The following is a 12,161-nucleotide window of genomic DNA, read 5'->3' on the forward strand; positions in this document are numbered from 1 at the left end:
AAATTGGCACCTCCAAAATTTTACGACTGAAATATGATTTCATGTCCAAAACAATTTTGTGCAACGAATAATAATATTTTTGATATCTCATAAAATTTTGAGAAAAATCGAATTGACAGTTTTTTACAAAAAATAAAAACCTAAAAAAATTAATAAAAGTTGGTAAAAATTGATTTTCGACTCAAATATCTTTTCAAAACTTTGAGATATTGGCTTTGATTTACTTAAATCTTTCAAAAAATATTGTTGTCAACATTCAGTTAAAGTTTGAAAAAAATCGAATTCACAGTTTTTTTACAAAAAAATAAAAACCTAAAAAAAATGTATAAAAGTTGGTAAAAATTGATTTTCGACTCAAATATCTCTTCAAAAATTTTAAATATTGGCTTCAAACTAATTTTATCTTATAAGAAATATTGTTTTCAACAATTGGTGAAATTTTTAAAAAATTCGAATTGACTTGGTAAAAATTTACTTTCGGCTCAAATAGCTTTTCAAAAATTCAAAATATTTACTTCAAACTTATTTTATTTCACAGAAAATATTGTTTTCAATATTCAGTAATTTTTATATAAAAATCCAACAGTCCATTTTTTCATAAAAATAGTACGCAAACTTGGTAAAAATGGATACGAGTACATATATACAAACTTTTAAGCAAGACAAATCGACAGACGGGATGGGAAGTTATCAGTGTGGGTCGCATCCCAGCCTCTTTTTTTTCTTATGATCACCAACTAAAGCAAAAAATATCAAAAAACTCCGTGTGGCACAAAAAAGTTAAAATTTTGTTGACCAGTGAGTCAATTAAATAAAAATTTAATTTGTGTATCTGAATCAATTTTAAATCGACCACTTTTTAATATACATATATTTAATGCTGTTGTTATTCAGGTAGAAAGTTAAAAGGGCTTATAGAATAAGAGCTGGCAGAAAATTTTTTGAGTGGTGTGATAACCAAAATTCATAGACATATATTTGGAATGGTCATGGTTAAAGGCGAAGAGTTATTAGAGCCTTAAGTTAAATATTGCAATTCAAAGGCATTAAAATGCGTCTGGCAAGAACAAGGCTAAAAGTAAATCGTCTTTCAAAAAATTTTCGAACACATTATTCAGTGTCAAAATGATCTCGGGTAGTTCACTCAAAGAGCTCTCAAATGAAAACAGTAAATGAAATTAAAAATATTTTACTTTTAAAAACCACTTTATGTAAGTAAGCTTACTTATCTAATGTGGCGCTACAGCCCTGTGTGAACTACGGTCTCTTTCATCCCCTTTTGTCATAGTGAGGGTCTTATATAGTGACACTTTGGTCGCACAAGAGAGGTCTTTTATCTTTTATACTCGACTGCTTTCTTAGCACAAAACAGCGGTTAGCAAGAGTAATTCTTTGTTTGATATTATGCCTAGGCAGACAAAGTCTTTAACTACCTCAAAGTTACGTCTGTCGATGGTGACGTTTTGACCGAGATGTTGGTTATGTAGGTCCTCGCTTCATGACAGCTTTACATTGTACATTGTACTTTGTTTTTTTTTTTTTTGAGTAGCGTGAATTTTCCATTGGGCCGATTCAGTCAACATAAGGGATTTTTTACCAAGGCAAGTAGTTATTTTTTTGAGTTTTATAAACTTCAAACTCGAATCTTTACTTCACTAACCTCTACCTTCAGTTGATCGTGCAAAAACTACCAAAAACAACATTGTCTACAAAACGCTCCTCAGGCAAGCTACAATTTAATCTCGATCTGCATTTTTTGTTTAAAAAGAATATTACTTATTCCTTTTCCAATTTGACAAGGCATTAAATAGAATTGTGTAGAAAATAAATAAAGCACAGAGTAATAAAGCTTTGAGTTAAATGAAAAAACTTTATCAATTGTCATTGTGACATAAGTGGACTTGACTTGATAGTTAGGGAGATTTTTCTTGACTAACTTTCCACTGAACTTTCCAATAAAGTCGCCTTAATTGGAAGGCCATTTTTTGGCAGCTGGCCAATCAGATGCTAAAAACTTGCCTTACTTTCAAGTCCATTATGTCGCCTGAACCTACCCATTGACATGCACAAACCGAAAGGCTAGTTCGTCTGTGGAAATGCTGTCATAAACGGCCTTGAAATCTATGAAGCATTTTGGGTGTCGATGTGATGTTCTCGAGTTTTTTTCCAGGATCTGACGTAATGTGACTTTTGGCTTTTCTGGTCTAAATCCACAATCATAAGGAATAATCAGTTTGTTGACAATGGTCTTTAGAAGTTCACATATAACTGCAGAGAAGATTTTGCAAACTATGTATTTTAGGAAGACTTATTTTTCAATAGTTGGTATAGAAAATAGGATCTCCTTTTTTCTGTATCGGACAAACAATACTGAGGTTCCATTCATCGGGCATGTTTTCTTCCGACCATACTTTACATATAAGTTGGTGCATGCTCCTAACCGAATTAACTTTAGATTCTTTGAAAAGCTGTTTGAAATATTGCACTGCTTCTCGGTACATTTTGCTGGTGGCAGAGAACTTTAAGAAAGGTTACTTGTGACTTAGTCGGAAAAAGATTTGGTGATCCCTTGCGATTGTATCCGTTCGACGTTGTATCTCCCTGTTTTGCCTTAGGACTGGAAACCTATTGTTGCTGCCTCGGCAACAATTAGGTTGTGGTCCGAGTCGGTGTAAGCTCCTCAGAAAGGTCGAACATCCATAATGCTGGAAGCCGGTCTAGTGTCGATCGCAAGATGGTCAATCTGGTTGACGGCAAATTTATCTGGAGAACTCAAATTTTTTTGTGGATGTTGAGGAGTGGAAAACGGTACTGGCCATCTAAACGTTTCGCTCCGCAAGAAAAAACGATGAGCTTGAATCCGTTATCGCAAGTCTTGTTTTGGTAAGCTGGTTGGGATAAAGATCAACGGCAAGAAGACACAACAACAACTACTAAGAAAGGATTGTACCAAGCTGGTCCTAGGAATTTTTAGCTGCAATTTAAATTCATTTTATTTATCATCTTCAGCCTGTTGAATAGTGCTGCTCTTATTTTGTATACAATTTTATAAGTTTTGCAGTCTATCTATCATTTATACACCTTAAGTCAGAGCAACCCGCCTATAATATGATAATAACCTAAATTATTTCAAATAATTAAAAAATTATTTAACAAATAAAGTTTTCAAAAAACAAATGATTTTCTCTAGAATATGCGAATTGTATTTTTTGTTGAACATATAAATTTATAATTTGTTGCACTCGTGTGGAATGCTTTTGTGGGCAATGTTAACGTGGTTCATCTTAACCTATGCATCAGGGACACCTCATACCGGAAACTTATTCAAAGAAAAATGTAACACTGACAATCGAAGATTAATGGTTTGTATCTTTCATTTTCGTCTTGGTATGGTGTTAGTTCAAATCATTTTAAGGAAGACTATGGGCCATAAAATAACCACGAATTTTTAACCTGGGTTATAAAATAAAATAGGTTGTAAAATAACCTGGGTTATAAAATAATCAAGGTAAATACAAAAAAGAGGCTGGGATGCGACCCACATTGATAACTTTTTGTATTCTGTCTGCCGATTTGTCTTGCTTAAAAGGTTTGTAGGTTTTCGCGTTTTGTTAAAAAAGTTGCCAATTGAATTATTCTAAAAAAATTAAAAATGAATAACAATATTTTGCATATGATGAAATAGTTTGATTTCAAAATCTATTTTTGTTAACGTGAGTTTTTAGTGATTTTTAAGAATGAAACTAATTTGAAGTCAATACCTTCAATTGTTTACGTAATATCGAGAGATATTGTAGATTTTATTTTGTTATGAAAAACAGACTGTTGGATTTTTATAAAAAAAAGAGGCTGGGATGCGACCCACACTGATAACTTCCCATCCCGTCTGTCGATTTGTCTTCCTTAAATGTTTGTATATATGTACTCGTATCAATTTTTACCAAATTTGCGTACTATTTTTTGTAGATTTTTTTTTTATGAAAAAAAACGGACTTTTGGATTTTTATATAAAAATTACTGAATATGGAAAACAATATTTTCTGTGAAATAAAATAAGTTGCAAGCCAATATTTTTAAGTTTTGAAAAGCTATTTGAGTCGAAAATAAATTTTTACCAAGTTTTAGTATTGTTTTTTTTTAGAGTTTTATTTTTTGTAAAAAAAACTGTCAACTCGATTTTTTAAAAATTTTACCAAATGTTGAAAACAATATTTCTTATGAGATAAAATTACTTTGAAGCCAATATTTAAAATTTTTTAAAAGATATTTGAGTCGAAAATCAATTTTTACCAACTTTTATACATTTTTTTTAGGTTTTTATTTTTTGTAAAAAAACTGTCAATTCGATTTTTTTTTCAAACTTCAACTGAAAGTTGAAAACAAGATGTTTTGAAAGATAAAAGTAAATTAAAGCCAATATCTCAAAGTTTTGAAAAGATATTTGAGTCGAAAACCAATTTTTACCAACTTTTATAAATTTTTTTTTTTAGGTTTTTATTTTTTGTAAAAAACTGTCAATTCGATTTTTTTCAAACTTTAACTGAATGTTGACAACAAGATGTTTTGAAAGATAAGAGTAAATTAAAGCCAATATCTCAAAGCTTTGAAAAGATATTTGAGTCGAAAATCAATTTTTACCAACTTTTATAAATTTTTTTTTAGGTTTTTATTTTTTGTAAAAATACTGTCAATTCGATTTTTCTCAAAATTTTATCAGATGTCAAAAACATTATTCTTCGTTGCATAAAATTTTTTTAGAGATGAAATTATATTTCAGTCGTAAAATTTTGGAGGTGACAAATTTTTTTTTTCAGTTTTATTGATTTAAAAAAAAACCGTTATATTGATTTTTTTCAAAAAATATAAATGTTTGGTATCATGTTACAATATATTATATAAAATTTAATTCAAGTCTCTAGCGTTTTTGGTTCGTAAGATATTTAGGGTTAACCAAAATTTTCACCTTTTTTTTCAAACTGCTATAGTAAAAAAACCACCCACGCAATATTCTTGAGAGCCCTTTCTGCATCTTTCTGCCTTTTTATCTGTATAACAAAATTTATTTGAAGTCGTATCTCTTCTGGTTCTTGAGCTATGGACGACGAAAAAAACGTCGCGAACGTACGGACGTACGGACGTACAAACGTACGTACACACGCACGCACAGACATCTTTCTAAAAGTCTTTTATTTCGACTCTAGGGACCTTGAAACGTCGAGAAATGTCAAAATTTTCAATTTGACAAATCGGACCCATTACAATAACTTCCTATGGGAAGCTAAAAAACTTCTGAATATCGAAAACAATATTTTCTGTGAAATAAAAAAAGTTTGAAGACAATATTACTAATTTTTGAAAAGCTATTTGAGTAGTAAAGTTTTAGTATTATTTTTTTTGAAGGTTTTTATTTTTTGTAAAAAAAACTGTGTTTTGGATTTTTTTCTTCAAAATTTGACCGAATGTTTATAACAATATTTTTAAAAAGATAAAAGTTTTTATTTTTTGTAAAAAAAACTGTCTGTTCGATTTTTCTCAAAATTTTACCAAATGTTGAAAACAATATTTTTCATAACATAAAACAAGTTGGAAGTCGTAATCTCAATTTTTGAGTCGAAATTCATTTTTTACCAACTTTGAGTAATGTTCTTTTTGGGTTTTTATTTTTATAAAAAAACTGTCAATTTGATATTTCTCAAAATTTAACCAGATGTTAAAAACATTAATTGTCGTTGCACAAAATTGTTTTGGAGATGAAACCATATTTTATTCGTAAAATTTATGAGGTGATAATTTTGTTGGCTTATAAAATAAATCATTAATTTTTAATACAAATTTATAAAATATAACTCAAGTCTCTAGGGTCCTTGGTTTAGGGTTAACCAAAATTTGTACCTTTTTTTTTTTAAACTGCTGTGGTAAAAAAAACACCCACTCAATTTTCTTGAGAGCCCTTTCTTTCTTTCTTAATATTTTTTTTTAACTTATTATTTGAAGTCGATATCTTCCTGGTTCTTGAGCGATGGACTAGAGAGAAAAAACTAATTTAGTTTTTTTTTCTCTCTGCTATGGACGACGAAAAAAACGTCGCGAACGTACGGAAGTACAGACGTACAAATTTCGACTCTAGGGAACTTGAAACGTCGAGAAATGTCAAAATTTTCAATTTAAAAAATCGTTCCCATTACAATAACTTCCCATGAGAGCTTAATAACCAAGGTTATAAGAAACAACCCAGATTAAAAAATAACCAGGGTGAAAAACAAGCTGTGTTATTAAACAAGCTGGGCTAGAAAATAGCCTGGACTATAAAATTAAATTGGTCCTAAAATGTCCAGGTTTAACCTGGGTAAAAAAAGCATCGGTTTCAAAACAAAATGGTATAGAAATAACCTATGAAACAAAATATTTGGTTTTAGTATAAACTAGGCTACTATAAAATAATTTAAATTGTAGAAGAAGGTTCTATACAATCAGCCTTATTACAGACCCCGTCGTAATAGATTCGTAGTACGAACCCTGAAAAAAAGTATCATTGCTCCCGTCGGTCGTACCAAAAAAATTTGCTACGAAATTCGGAGTTCGTGAAAAATGGTATCACTAGTAAGTTTGGCAGTTTTTTCTACGAACGGATTTTTTTTCGTAGGAGAAATTCAAAACTAGACACAACATTTTTGTCTACCAAAGTGAATGGATACAAATTGACAAAAATGTAAGTTCAAATACAAAATAATTGGGAAAAATATATACATATATATTTTGTTTTTAAAGGTCCAAAAAAGTAATTAAAAACAAAACACAGTACCAAAGGCTATTGGATTCGCTCCAAGAAAACCCTGAAATTGCTTAAGGGTACACAAAAGCAACAAAAGAGGAAGTCGCCGCGTTTTGGGATTTAATAGAAGAACTAATCAGCCTTGGTCCCAACGGCGGATCCAGGGGGGTCACATACTTAGATGAGTTATTACTCACCACTTAAACATGTTCTTTAATGTTTTGTAAACGAGGCTAACAAAATTTAATAATTGCAAAAATGGTAACTTTAGTTATCAAATTATTTTAGAACACTGTTGTCCATCAAGGTATGGTCTAACTATTTAATTTGGATGACTCCCTACATATCAAAGCATTCCAAGACTATAATAGTTTAGAGGGTTTTTGGGGCATTTCGCACCAAATTGTTGTGAAAAGTTTTTTCAAAACGTTGAAACGTTTTTCCAAAAATACAATACCCTTTTCTTGTTTTCATTTCTATTAATGCAAAAATTCAAAAATTAAGAAAATGAGAGAGGATCTGAAATGTAGAAATGTCGTTTTTTTTAACAAAGTTTTTTTGAACTCAATTTTCAGGAGTCTCTTATTACTATCGTTATCAATCTGCTTGCTCGTATTTTGATCTTAAAGGCGTCAACAAAACTTACAAATTTTAGAGATACAAAAGTTTTGTTCTTGAATTTAAGGAAAGAGTTGCATTTAAGTACATGATTTCGTTAAAAAAAATCAAATTAAAACAAAGTAAGGTAGGTAAACAAATAAGTTATGAAGAAAAGTTTTTGTAGCCCTCACAAATTACTCGTTTTAAAGTTTTCATGTCAATAGATATGAAACGTTTATTATGATTTTCACTTAGCCATTAGTTTAACAAAAGTGTCGCTTGATTTTGTTGGGACATTTGTATTATTGAAATTCGTGTTTAAATCTCAGTTCTAGAGCATCGTAGATTTAGCTGCGTGGTGAAACGCCATGGTAGCCAGTACGCGTTTTCCACACCTCAACATCCACAAAGGAACTTGGACTTCTCCAGATCAATCTACCGTCAACCAGATTGACCATATTGCGATCGACGCCAGACACGCTTTCAGCATTATGGATTTGCGAACATTTCGAGGAGCTAACATCGACTCGGACCACTACCTCGTTGTAGCCAAGGTAGCACTTCGGATTTCCAGACCAAAGGCAAAACCCGAAGGTGCTGGGAGAAGGTACAACGTCGAACGGCTACAATCGCCAGAGATCGCCAAATCCTTTTCCGACCGAGTTACAAGTAACCTCTCTCGAAGTTCCCTGCCGCCAACACAATGTATCGAAAACCAGTGGCAACATTGCCAAGATGCAATCAGAGAAGCCGCCTCTGATGTGCTGGGTTTCAAACAGCCACCAACAAGGAACCCCTGGTTTGATGAGGAATGTCGGCAGGCAAATGCAGCCAAACAACAGGCACGTAAAAGGTAAAGATTGCCATATCTAAGTTGAAGTCTAATAAAGCCGCTGGAGCGGATGGCTTGAATGCCAAGCTCTTTAAAGCAGCTAGAAAAAAGTTGGTTAGGAGCATCCACCAACTTATCTGTAAGATATGGTCGGAAGAAAGCATGCCCGATGAATGGAACCTCAGTATTGTTTGCCCGATCCTGAAAAAAGGAGACCCTCTAAACTGCACCAACTATAGAATCTTCTCTGCCGTAAAGCGTCTAAAGCCCATCGTCAACAACCTGATAGGTCCTTATCAGTGTGGTTTTAGACCAGGAAAGTCCACAGTTGATCAAATATTCACATTACGGCAGATCCTGGAAAAAACTCAAGAACACCAAATCGACACCCACCATCTTTTCATCGATTTCAAGGTCGCATATGACAGCATCTACAGGGACGAGCTGTATAGAGCCATGTCTAGTTTTGGCATCCCTGCCAAATTCGTCCGTTTGTGCAGGATGACCATGGAGAATTAACGCTGCTCCATAAAGGTTGGAAACAACTTAACAAAACCTTTTGATGTCAAAAAAGGTTTTAGACAAGGTGATGTCATGCGATTTTCTTAACATCGTGCTTGAAAGAATAGTGCAGAGCTCACACGTCAACACTAGAGGCACTATCTTTCAAAAGTCTGTCCAATTACTGGCATATGCTGATGACATTGACATAATCGGAAGAACTCAGCGTGATGTCAATGGGGCTTTTGTGAGTATTGAGGCAGAGGCGGCAAATATGGGTTTAACGGTTAATGAGGGCAAAACAAAGTACATGCTGTCGTCTAGAAAGGATATACAAAACCGACGTTTTGGTCAAACGTCACAATCGACAGATGTAACTTTGAGATAGGCAAGGACTTCGTCTACCTATGCTCCGCTGTAAACGCAGAAAACAAAACCAGCGCTGAGATCAAACGCAGAATAACTCTTGCTAACCGCTGTTTCTTTGGACTAAGAAAGCAATTGAGTGGTAAAGTCTTCTCTCGAGGGACCAAAGTGTTGCTATATAAGACCCTTATCATCCCCGTTTTGCTATACGGTGCAGAAGCATGAACCATGACAAAAGCGGATGAAAGCACCTTGGGTCGCTTCGAGAGAAAAGTTCTTCGTGTGATCTACGGTCCCGTATGCATGGAGGAGAAGATGGAACGACGAACTGTACGGGCTGTACAGCGACGTAAACTTAGCCAGAAGAGTAAAAGTCCAACGACTAAGATGGCTGGGTCACGTAGAGCGCATGGAAACCAATGCTCCGGCCCCGAAAGTCTTCGAATCCGCACCCACAGGACAGCGCAGTAGAGGAAGACCGCGGATCATGTGGCGCGTACAAGTGGAAGGTGACCTCACCCAACTTGGAGCGCGAAACTGGAGACATCTAGCTAGGGACCGAGCCAGATGGAGAAGTTTCTTGGGTGAGGCCCTAGTTCACACAGGACTGTAGGGCCACCTTAAGTAAGTTATAGAGCATCCAAAGCAAAAGTATATTTATTTAATTTTTTCAGAACTTATAAGATCTTTTGCACGACTGGGTTACTAGAACTTGCTAATTTCATTTCAAAATTAGTATTTTTTTTTTAAATAAAAAAAATACATACATACCTATTTGATCATAAAAAATCATCATCAATTTGATCATTGACAAGAGCTTGCACTGAAAGAAGAATTTAAAATCGTTTTTTTTGTAAATAGTTCTTGAGAAAACTTAAAAACAAAATAACGGTTTTTTGAGGGGTACCCTTCTGGAGCAATACGAAAATATGTTTTTCTTGTAGAAAGAAGCCAAATTAAGAACACAAAATTTAGAGAAAGTTTAAGAGTAATTACATGTTTGAACCAACCAATTATTATGGGAACTGATGTTATTTTTGAATTAATATAATAAAAAAAAGGACTTACACTAATCGGCTAAAATCTTAATTTTAATCAACACAATTGTTTGGACTGTAGGGGCCTGGAAAGACAAACAGACGGAAGAAATCGGGGTACCCACTTTTTCGACTTCTCTACCGTCGTAGTATCATATTTGATTAAAAGCTCCAGTTTGAAATTGTTGTACTAATGCAAAACTTGTTATGTAGTTCTTACGAGTATATGTAGCAAGTAAAAATCACTTGAATAATCACTATTTATGTGTGCCAAAAAAATGTAATAATAAAATTGAAGGCTAGTTTAAGGAATCTAAAGGCAACATAAAATTGATGATCTCTTATTCAAGGTTTCTTCTTAAGAACTTGAATATTTACTCTTTTTCTTAGAAAGAATTTTTATGGAAATAATTTAAAGCATTGAGTAAAAACAAAAGTTTTAGTTGTTTTTGACAGCAAACCACTTTTTGGTGAATGTCGTTAAATTACTAACAAATCTTTCGATGAAATCTTTACATATACAACTTAACTGTATAAGCTTTATGGCTCATATGACTCCCCTGGATCATCCATTGGTCAAAAGCTGATGAATTTGTGCTGTGTTTTTGGAATAGGGCTCAATATCCAATTCATATTAGGATCATTGTCCAATCTTCAGTCAAAAGTAGTACTTTTAGCAAAAAAGTTTAAGGAAGTAAAATACAAAAATAAATAATTCAAAATATAATGGGGGTCATATCCATTAACGCAATACGATTAGTTTTGAATTGAAGGGAATTCCTACGAAAAAGCAAACAAATTATCTCCCAGGGAGGGTCGTAGGGGTCATGACCCCCCCTGGGATCCGCCATTGCTTGGTACATTTAGTTAAGTTTGATTGAAAATAAGAACACACACGAGTCCATTTCTTGATCCAGCTCCTCCAATAAGTATTCAAATGCTGCTTTGTTAACTCTATAGTTTTTTCTGAATCTAGATATAGACCATATGTAAACAGTTTAAGAAGATAGATTTAAATTTTACTAACTACTAAATCGAGAGATGAAAAACGAGCTTTTATTTATTTTGACGCAAATCAGCTGATTTTGACACTCTAAAATTAGTATTTCTGTGTGGCAATGGGCGCATTCACAAGGCTAGTGGCTACGTAGTCAAAATCCAACTAGCTTTGTGAATGCAAAACTACATTCCAGAGCTAGTCAATCTGAAACTGTCATATTTTTGACAAATGCAAATATATAAAATAAGAAACATTTTTGATTTGATAACTTTAACTTATCTTTTGTGTTTTTAAATTCAATAAAATTAAATTCAAGACACAATTTGAATGATTTATATTTGTATTTAAATATTAAACAATTTATTCCATTTTGAATTCGTGTGTCCTTACCGAGCAGCTGATTGTGAAACGTCAAAATAATTCTCCACTAACTTTGTAGCCGAATATTTTACACTACGTCGGTCGGAGGGGAAATTTCAACTACTTTTGTAGTTAGATTTAGCCAATCATAATCCCTTGACTACGTAGCCACTAGCTTTGTGAATGCGATCAATGCTTTTTTGATTTCGTTCGGGGCTTATGATTATTATGTATGTATATGTATTCATATTCGTAGCGTAACAAAATGTTCCGGGGGCTTCCTACAAGGGACTCTGTGATAGGGATGATTAAAGTTTGCCTAGTCTTAATACACTTTTTATTATTAATTGCGAAAGAGAATGTTATAATAATAGTTAGCAATTTTTTCGCTTGAGGAGGGGTTGGGTGATGAACGGTAATCCACCCGACTGCACCAGCTTGCCGCTTACCACTAAGCCGAACACGATCTTATTGACCTCAAGATTCATGAGAAATTAAAAAAAAATAGAGTTCGCCCTTCAAGAAATGGGAGTGGATGTTCCCTAAAACCTTTACTCGAGATATGAATAACATTGACATTATTCAAATTCCCATTTTTCAAAGTTGCAAAAGATGCAGAGAAAAATGTTATTTACCATAGCTACCATATTAAATATAAATTATTTAAGAACTTCTCAACCAACTGCACATGCA

This window comes from Eupeodes corollae, chromosome 3 (assembly GCF_945859685.1).
Source record: "Eupeodes corollae chromosome 3, idEupCoro1.1, whole genome shotgun sequence".
Taxonomy (NCBI): Eukaryota; Metazoa; Arthropoda; class Insecta; order Diptera; family Syrphidae; genus Eupeodes; species Eupeodes corollae.